The following is a 10,035-nucleotide window of genomic DNA, read 5'->3' on the forward strand; positions in this document are numbered from 1 at the left end:
TAAATTAGATTAGAGAAATGAGTAATTTGAAAATTTTAAATAATTTTATAGTGTTTAAATAGTTTTATTATTCGATCTCTATCTTTTATTAGTATAATTTTAGTTTTAATTTTTTGTGAATAATTTTGTCTGTATTTAAAATATTTATGAACAAAAATAATAGTTTATTCTATTTAAAAATTGAACTAAAATTATGTTATTGGATTATTATATAAAAAAAATTGAACCAATAACTAAAAGTATTTGTCAAAAATAATAATTTCTTTTATCTTTTAAGTTTTTCTCGACGAAGATAATGAAAGTGACGTATGATTTGGATTAAAATAAGAGACTATGATAAAAGAAAAAATTGTAAAAAAAAAATTGAATAACTATTAATGGTTAAAATTTAATAGTAATAATAAAAATGAAATTTATTTAAAATATCAAAGATAAAATTAGATCAATTAAATTATAATAATAATTTTAAACATTTTAAAAATTTTATAGACAACCCATATTTTATTTTTTTTTCTGAAAAATCTTCCTTAACACAGCTACTCTTAGATATTTAAATGAAGTTATTATTCTTTTTATCCAATATGAGGGAATCAAAGTAGAAAGGCAGGGCCATTTGCGTAGTGGCTAGAAAAATAAAACCCATAATCAATCAGTAGCTAAAATAGAATCAATTTTCCAAATGGATGGAGTTAAACCAAAATTCACAAAGAAGTATGTGTGGGGTCCACACCCACACCAGAATTATTTGCCACCTTCAATGGTTCATAACCATACTAAGAAATCCCTCGCCTTCAACCCTTCAATTATCTGAATTTTAGCTCCTAACTCTGCCCATTATCACCTTTTCAATTTTCTTTTGCCATTTAACTCTACTCTGCTTTTTTTATTTGGCCTTTATCTAATAATCGACTTTTTGTACCGAACTATGGAGCTTGTACATTTCACTAAGCTGTTGTATGCATTTTTTACAAGACACTTTTTTTTACTATATTTTTGAAAAAAATAAAAATATATTTTTTATATTTATATAGATTTAAATATTATCATGACAATATATTCAATTTTATTTTTAGGAAAAGTATAGGATACCAACATATTATCTGTCAACTTATTGCCAACAATAATTAGTTATTATATTTTAAACACATATATAAAGAGACACATCCAAAAAATATATCTATAAAGACACTTTTATTAAACACAATTATAAAAAAGACATTTTTATTAGACACATCCACAAAGACACTTCTATTAAATACAATTATAAATAAGAGTTGGCAGATGTTGGCAGAAATGGTGTTGGTAACGTAGTGGAGTTGTTATTTTTAATACGTATTTTTAAAATAAATTTAAAAATAATATATATTATTATTTATTAAAATAAAAAATTATTTTAAACATTTTATATAATTAAAAATAATAATTTATATTTTAATATGAACAAAATATTAAAAGTTACTTTATATTATATATATATCTTACAAAAAATTAAATTTCATCTATATATATTTTTTAACATGTCAAATTTTGTAGTTTAAGATTTTTTAGACGGATTTACTAAGTAAACAATAACTTTTTTAAACAATATGAACAATAAATTCTAAAATTAACCAATAAAGTAAAAAAATATTTCATCCCCAAATTACTTTTTGAACCTTAATACTAGGATAATCACCTGTACACTTAATAAATTAAACATCCAACCATCATTAATTATATATGAGTAAATCGAATAAAAAAATAAGTATCCAATTAAGAATAATTAACATAATCATCTGCATACATATTGAATTGAACATCTAATATATTCATTGTTTATATTATTTAGTATTTTCATTGTCTCCATATACTTTTTCTTTTTTAAAATAAAAAAAATTAGTAAATTAATAAAGTAAAAAATTAATTGATGCGTATTTGATAACTAATTCATCTCAGAACAAAATCGTTTGTTACAACACAAGAATTCAAACCTAAATTAATTAATACAGAGTGTAAATTCGTATTTTGTATTCATATTAGTGTCGACTTCGCAACTATATTGAATATTGCCATTTATAAAGTAATGAAAAATTAATGACATGCAATTGATAATAAATGTTTGGATTGTGTAAAAAAACTTTTTCAGTAAATTGTGAATTACATGTGCCGCCCAAGCGACGCATCATTTTCCGCCCACTTTGACTGTATATTCTCTTATTCTCTCATTTTTCTCTATTTAAGAAGTCACTCTCTTTTCTACTTCTCAAACTATCATAGTTTTCCTTTTACTATATATCTGTTCCATATACCAAACACCAACAAATACAAAATAGAGTTCTTTCTGCCCCTGATCTTTTCCATTGTGAGAGAGGAAAGGAATTGAAGATGGCAACTGCATCTGAGAAGAACAGCATGTATATAGAAACGCCGGAAGCTTTTGGAGATGCAGGCAAAAACTTTGATGACGACGGACGAATTAAAAGAACAGGTAGAATGGTTCATATATACTAAAATGAGATGAATTATTAAAAATAAGTTTTTTATGCAGCACAATTTATTATTTACTAGAGATATAATTATTCATATATCTCTTCCTATTACTTTAAGTTTTTGAAAAAAATTTAGAATTCAATTCTGATTAAATCCAACAAAATGCAAACAAAATAAAAAAGATGGATTTATTTGTTGGTATGAATTTCAGGGACATGGATAACGGCGAGCGCGCACATAATAACAGCAGTGATTGGATCTGGAGTTCTGTCGCTTGCATGGGCGATAGCGCAGATGGGTTGGATAGCCGGTCCGGCGGTGCTGTTTGCGTTTTCTTTTATAACATATTTCACTTCCACTCTTCTTGCTGATTGCTATCGCACCCCAGACCCTGTTCATGGCAATCGCAACTACACTTACTCTCATGTTGTCAAAGCTTCCTTAGGTAACAACCACCACAAGGGAAAAATAATACATAATATATATTATTAAATGTAAAACTATTATTTGTTTTACTAAAAGTCTTTCCAGTCATTCATCGTGTTCAAGTTAAATATTATTAATAATTTGAGTTTTTTAATTTAATAGAAAGTATAAAAAGTTAATATTTAATTGAGAAATATTAGAGCATTGTCAGAATTTATTTTTTTTGTCATCCTGTTTAACTATTAATTTAGTTCTTTTAGTTTAGTAATTGAATGACATATTTTTGTCAGAAATATTAACCCACTTTTTTAAATATTGATAGTAAAAAATAATAAATTCTGATAATATTATTTTCTTTTAATTAGTTAATATTAATTAATTTTGTAAAATTTAATAAATTTTTATTTTTTAAAGAATTTAAAATTTAAAATTCATTATTTATGATTTAAGATTTTTATAATTTAAGAAAAACAAAACAAATTAAAAAAAATTAACTTATGTTAATCGAAAAAAATTAATTTTCTAGTACTATTTTTAATTTAAATAGTACTTGCTTCTATTTAAGTTTTTTTTTTTGGTTGGAGGTATTCAACAAAGCAGCTCTTTTGAGTATAGTTGAGAAGTTTTAGAACTTTTTCTCGAATATATCAAATATTATTTTATTTTGATAAAAACATTCATCTTTTCAGAAAATGCTTTAATCACTTTACTTTATTATTTAGTAAAAAAAATGAAAACAATTTTTTTAATCAAACAATCAATCAATTAGTATGGTGTAAGTTTCATCAACAACTTTTGACTTTATTATTAATTTAAAGAAGAAATTAAGCGCTTAAATTAATTATACTTGACATACGTATCATGTGACATCATACATTATTTCAGGGCGGTAAAAAGATCGAACTGCTTTCACAAACATGGACATGAAGACAAGTGCTACATATCAAACAACCCTTTTATGATAATTTTTGCGTGCATCCAAATTGTTCTTAGCCAAATACCAAACTTCCATAAGCTCTCATGGCTCTCCATCGTTGCGGCAGTTATGTCCTTCGCTTATTCTTCAATCGGCCTCGGCCTCTCTATAGCCAAAGTCGCAGGCAAGCATAATAACGTTATACTTTTTTGTAGTTATTATATTAGAGATATAATTATTTATATATTTTTTATTAGTTTAATTTTTTTTTAAAAAAATAATTTTTTATTAAAAATTTTAGGTTATGTTTGAAATGAAAACTGAGATTGAAAGACAGATATTATTTTTAGTATAAAATGTACTAGACCGAGATATGTTTAAGTATCATATTTGGTTTAAGACAAATATATATAAAAATTGAGATATAGATTTGGAATTTAAAATGTTAATTAAGAGTATTTTTTTTGAAAGAAATGATATTAAAATTTCAGTTTTCAATCCTAAAAATTATAGTCTTTTCTATTTCTACTTTTTAAAAGTATTAAAAAGATTGAAATTATGTTTTAAAATTAAAATTTTAGTTCCAGTCTTTAACTACCAAACACAATACTAATTTCTAAGCTCCCAGTTTCAATTTTAGTCTCGAAAAACAAATACTACCCTAATGTTGGATCCTTGTTAGATCCCAAAAGAAAAAAAAATTAGTATAACACAAATTTTAAAAAAAAAATAAAATCTAAAGAAATTTTTATTTTTATAAACATGTTAGAAATATAATTATTTATATATATTTTTTGTTAGTGTAAATTTCTGAAAAAAATAATTTCATGATATCTTGTAAAAAAAAAATATTACATATGTATTTGGATGAATGTAATTTTGGAATGTGTTTCAGGTGGTAGTAATCATGTACGGACATCACTAACAGGGGTGGAAGTTGGGGTGGATGTTACAGCAACAGAGAAGGTTTGGAGGATGTTTCAGGCTATTGGTGACATTGCCTTCGCTTATGCTTTTTCTAATGTGCTTATTGAGATACAGGCAAGCAACAATATTTATTTCTTTTATTTATTTATTTATGAGTTTAATTTTAATTGACTGATAACATAAAAGTTTTTAGACCATTCAATTAGATTTATTAGTTTAAATTCTTTTTAAGTAATTTTTTAAAATTAATTATTTTTACTAATATCACAATGCAATACACAATTTATTATATCTACATTATTAACCTGTATAAAAATTAAATTATTTATTTATTTATTTATTATTACTATTGTTTAGGTATAGATTTATATTATCTGTATTGTATTAAAGCGTGTTGGATAGTTGGAAACCTTACGTTACGTGTATTTATGGAAGAAGCTATACCCGAATACTACACATAGTGCTACACTGCTAGTGATAATGATATTATGTAATTCAATATTTTTTTATAGTATTTTGTAATTCAATATTGTGACAAAGGTGAGAAATTAAAAATGGGCCCAAGTTTTTCTTCAGGAGAATCTAATTCAACGTAACGTGATGCATGCTAGAACTTAAACAAAGGACAAATAATATTATGAAAAAGTATAGGTAACCAATAATTTTTTTAAATAATGTGTAAACAATGTGAATTAATAGGGTTAAAATTTAAAAGAATAAATTTAATTAATAATATTAAATTAAAGTATAGTATATTTTTATTTAATTGGTAGTTGTTCATATTGTTCAAGATAATCATTGTTTAGCTAGTATTACTCTAATATTATTAGTTAAGACAACATTGGTTGAAATTAAATGCATGATGACCTACTTAATTAAAATTGGATTCAACAAGCAACTAACTACTGATTTTGACCACTGTTCTTTTGTTGTAATATTATTATATTTTATATTTTCTTTTTCTTTTAATATTATTATAGTCTATAGATTTCGTATTCTCCTGCATGATTATTTCATGAGAAGTGTGAACTAATGTTGTCCATTGACCCCACGTTGTCCAATCGGTCAAAAATTTGATCTAATTTATTTTTAAAATAAGACAATAATATTCATTATATAATACAACATTATTTTAATTTTTTAACTTAAAATAAATCCACTCAAACAAGTCTTATGATCCTATTGCAAGGAGTATATAGAGATAACGTAGAATCTTACCTTGAATTAAACGTTTCTAATAATAAAGAATATTCTTTCATGTAGAAGTTAGAACAAATACCCAAACAAATAGGACAAATAATTGCTTTGTTGGTATGTGAGATATATATTTTGTTAAACAAAAATATTAAGTATAAATATATGTTATTTTATTTAAATATATATTTTATATTAGTGATTAATTTTAATATACATTTTGCATGATTGTTTATTAAATATAATGTCCATATATACTTTCGTTGATTAAATGAACCTTACCCAAGTATGATGAAGTGATGATGAACTTCACTAGTTCTGATCCATCAAAATCAAATAAAGACAATTGGTATATATTCTTATCAGATCAAAACCTAGGATTCTTTGTCATCTTCACTCTTTTATCTATCTCTAGTTTATTTTCCTTGGGTACTGGAAAGATAATAGTTATCTATAGGAAAGATGCCAAAGGCAAATTTTGTCCCAACACAGTGTTCCTTATTATAATTAAAGAAATCCTAAAAAATCATTAAAATTTATTATTTTAACCATTATTTTTAGTAATAAATTTAATTTTTTTAATTTAAAAATCTAATAATATATTTTACCTCAATTTTTAAATATTAATAATTAATTAATAATAAAAATAATAAATTTTAATAACCTTTTAACATTTCTCATAATTATTTACTAGCGGTTAACGAGTTTGTTTAGTTGTTTTTTGTTTTTTATTTAACAAATAAACATAAAAAAATATAGTTCAGTGTTAAAAAATTTGAAAAAGAAATATAATTTGAGAGAATTAGGTTCCATTCTCTATAAATCATCATTTTAAAATTACTTTTATAAAATTTTGTAAGAAACAAATAAATGTGGGAGAGAAAAACAAAATAATTTGAGGGAATTAGGTTCCATTCTCTATAACTAATAGATCATAGACCAAGAATTTATTATAAGCCACGATGCTGAAGCGTGGCCTTTCCGTATAAAGTGTAGCATTTTCTTCAAAAGTCACACTTTTTAGAATAAAATGCCGCATTGTTTATTAATGGTGGCGGAATAACTCATTTATAGTGATATGACAGTAAACTAAAATTATATAAAGAACTAATTTTTAATAAATTAATATTAGTTAATTTTTTTATTATAAAACTATTTTTTAATCATATAATTATTTAGAATTTAAAATTAAAAAAAAATTTAAAAGATCTATTTATTTGTTGAACTCAAACATTTTATTCATCAATAGTTACATACTTATTACGGTGGAGAGCCTCTCTAATGATTTATTTGATTTGAGAAAATGTCTTTTAATTTTATTTTCAGTACTTTTATTTTTTTATTTTACAAAAACAATAAAATTTTGTTTTTTATTTTTATTCCTCAATTTTTATTTTATACAATTCCAAAAATTAAAAATACTAAAAATAAAAACACAAACTAAGCAAGTTCTAACAATGATCAATTTAATTAATTACTGTTGCAGGATACCCTGAAATCAAGCCCTCCGGAGAACAGAGTAATGAAGAGAGCAAGTTTGATAGGCATTTTAACAACAACACTATTTTATGTGCTATGTGGGACCTTAGGTTATGCAGCATTTGGAAATGATGCTCCAGGAAATTTCCTCACAGGCTTCGGTTTCTATGAGCCCTTTTGGCTAATTGACTTTGCCAATATCTGCATAGCTATTCACCTAATTGGGGCATACCAGGTAATTTAACACATGCTATACTTACTTAATTATCTAATATTAAAAATAATTATTTTTATTATTATATTTATAATTTTTAATAAGATGATAATATAGTCATTATTCTTCTTTGACCACTTTTAATACCAAAGATAAAGAGATATATAAAAGGTAGTGTATATATCTTCTTTTGTATCTATATACTTATTATTAATTTAGAAAAATATTTACTTTTATTTATTTTTATGCAAAATTAATACATAAAAGTTATTAGATAATTTAATATATTTGACTAAATTATCATCTAACAATTTTTAATTATTAACTTTATATACAAACAACTATATGTAAATTTTTTATCGCTAATTTAACTTGTTATTTTCGATGCATGGCATTTAATTATTGATAGTTTGGCACTTATTTCGATAAAAATGTCAAAAATATCTTCTCATAAAAATATTTAAGATTTATTTATATTGTACTTTAAGGACACATGTTAAATTTACAAATACAAAAAATTTCGTTAAAAATATAAAAATTTTAAGTTTTTAACGTATTTAGACATATATTAGCTAAACCTAAATATTGATTTACTCACAGCAATTTAAAATCGTGACTTATAAAAAAGAAACCGTTTAAAAAGACTAACATGTTTTAAATAAATTAAAGTGAAAACTCAAGTGCAGTCGACTTCACGTGAAGTTAATAACTAAGAGTTAATAAATAATTTGATTGATTTGACTAAATTTTCATCTAACGGCTCTTAGCTATCAACTTCACGTAAAGTTGACTACACCTGAGTTTCGACTATAAATTAATGCTTTTAGCCACATTTTTAAAAGTGAGTTATAGAGCGTTGTATCCATGATAATGATTATTTTGCATGGGCAGGTGTTCGTGCAACCCATATTCGGATTCGTAGAGAGCTCAAGCAAATCAAGATGGCCAGAAAGCAAAATCATAAACACAGAGCATTCTTTGAACGTTCCCGTTTTGGGAAGCTTAAACGTGAACTTGTTCAGAGTTTTATGGAGAACAACATACGTCATAATCACAGCAGTGGTAGCTATGATATTCCCATTCTTCAATGACTTCTTGGGCCTCATTGGATCACTCTCTTTCTGGCCTTTAACCGTTTACTTTCCAATTGAGATGTACATTAAGCAGTCAAAGATGGAGAGGTTTTCCTTCACTTGGGTTTGGCTCAAGATCTTGAGTTGGGTTTGCTTGATTGTTTCTATTATCTCTGCTGCTGGTTCCATCCAAGGCCTTGCTCAAGATCTCAAGAAATATCAGCCATTCAAAGCACAGCAATAATACTTCTTGCTGCTTCCTCTTTTTATTTTGAGTATATACATAAATAGGTCGATATTTTCGTTTCCAAAAACTTTTTATTACATTAAGATCTTTTAACTTTATAAAAATAAGATATATAATAAGTGTTTTTGTCATATTTTTAAGAATTTATTTGTCTAAAAAAAATATGTCTAAATAACGTAAAAACTTATATATCTTACTTTTCTTAAGTTAAGAGATTTCAATGTAATAAAATTTTTTTGAGGACGAAAACTTTTTTAGAAACCTATTTGAGTATATACTCCTTTATTTGAATGTTGTTTTAATCCATGCAAAAGTAATACTTAGTTTCAGGCTAAGTTTTACCCTCCTCCCTTTTTTCAACTTTTTCAATCTATATGAATGTACTGTTGTCTAATGAGTGTGGTTTTGGATATAGAGATACAACATCTAAGGGGAGAGTGTATGCCATGAATAATCCCCAAAATGGCCGTAAGAGGAAAGTGTATGCCATGAATAATCCCTCAACATGGCTGTAAAATTATATACAGATACCCTATGAAATAAGAAAAAGTTGATTGTGGCCGTTATGATTTCTTTTTTTATTTGCAAAAGATAGATATATTATTTTTTTGAGGGAAAAAATACCAAAAGTTTTTGTTTTATATATGTGATTTGAGAGAAAAATTTAACTGAAGAAGACTTATGAAACGAATATTAAAATATCTTATATCAATATATATCTGAGTTTAGAGAGTTTGAGATTAGGGAGTTTGAAAAAACTATTTTAAATATTTTATAACACGGTTTGATATAGTAAAAAATTTAATGGTTATTGAAACTAAATGTAGACAATATAAGCCAAATTAGCACATATTACTGTGTGATTGCTTTTGAATTTTTATCTTTTATTTTTTATATTTATATTTTTTTTAAATTAAAGTTAACTTTTATATAATCAATAACTAATGTCTATCCGCTCTTACAAATCTAAACTCTAAACACTTGATAAGCTTTCCAAGTTCATTATGATGTTAGAAAAAGGTTTTAGGTATGATTCAAATTATTTCTCATGTTTTTAACCATTTCTTTTTCTCCTCTAGATTCTTCAATT

The 10,035-nt window shown here is 24.8% G+C and overlaps 1 pseudogene; it reads left to right on the forward strand.

Annotated features, from left to right (window-relative positions):
• Positions 1–2,244: 2,244 nt before the first annotated feature.
• On the forward strand, positions 2,245–9,503 carry LOC130933058 (amino acid permease 6-like; annotated as a pseudogene).
• The last annotated feature ends 532 nt before the right edge of the window (positions 9,504–10,035 follow it).

The sequence above is a fragment of the Arachis stenosperma genome, chromosome 6 (genome assembly GCF_014773155.1).
Source record: "Arachis stenosperma cultivar V10309 chromosome 6, arast.V10309.gnm1.PFL2, whole genome shotgun sequence".
NCBI classification, from domain to species: domain Eukaryota; kingdom Viridiplantae; phylum Streptophyta; class Magnoliopsida; order Fabales; family Fabaceae; genus Arachis; species Arachis stenosperma.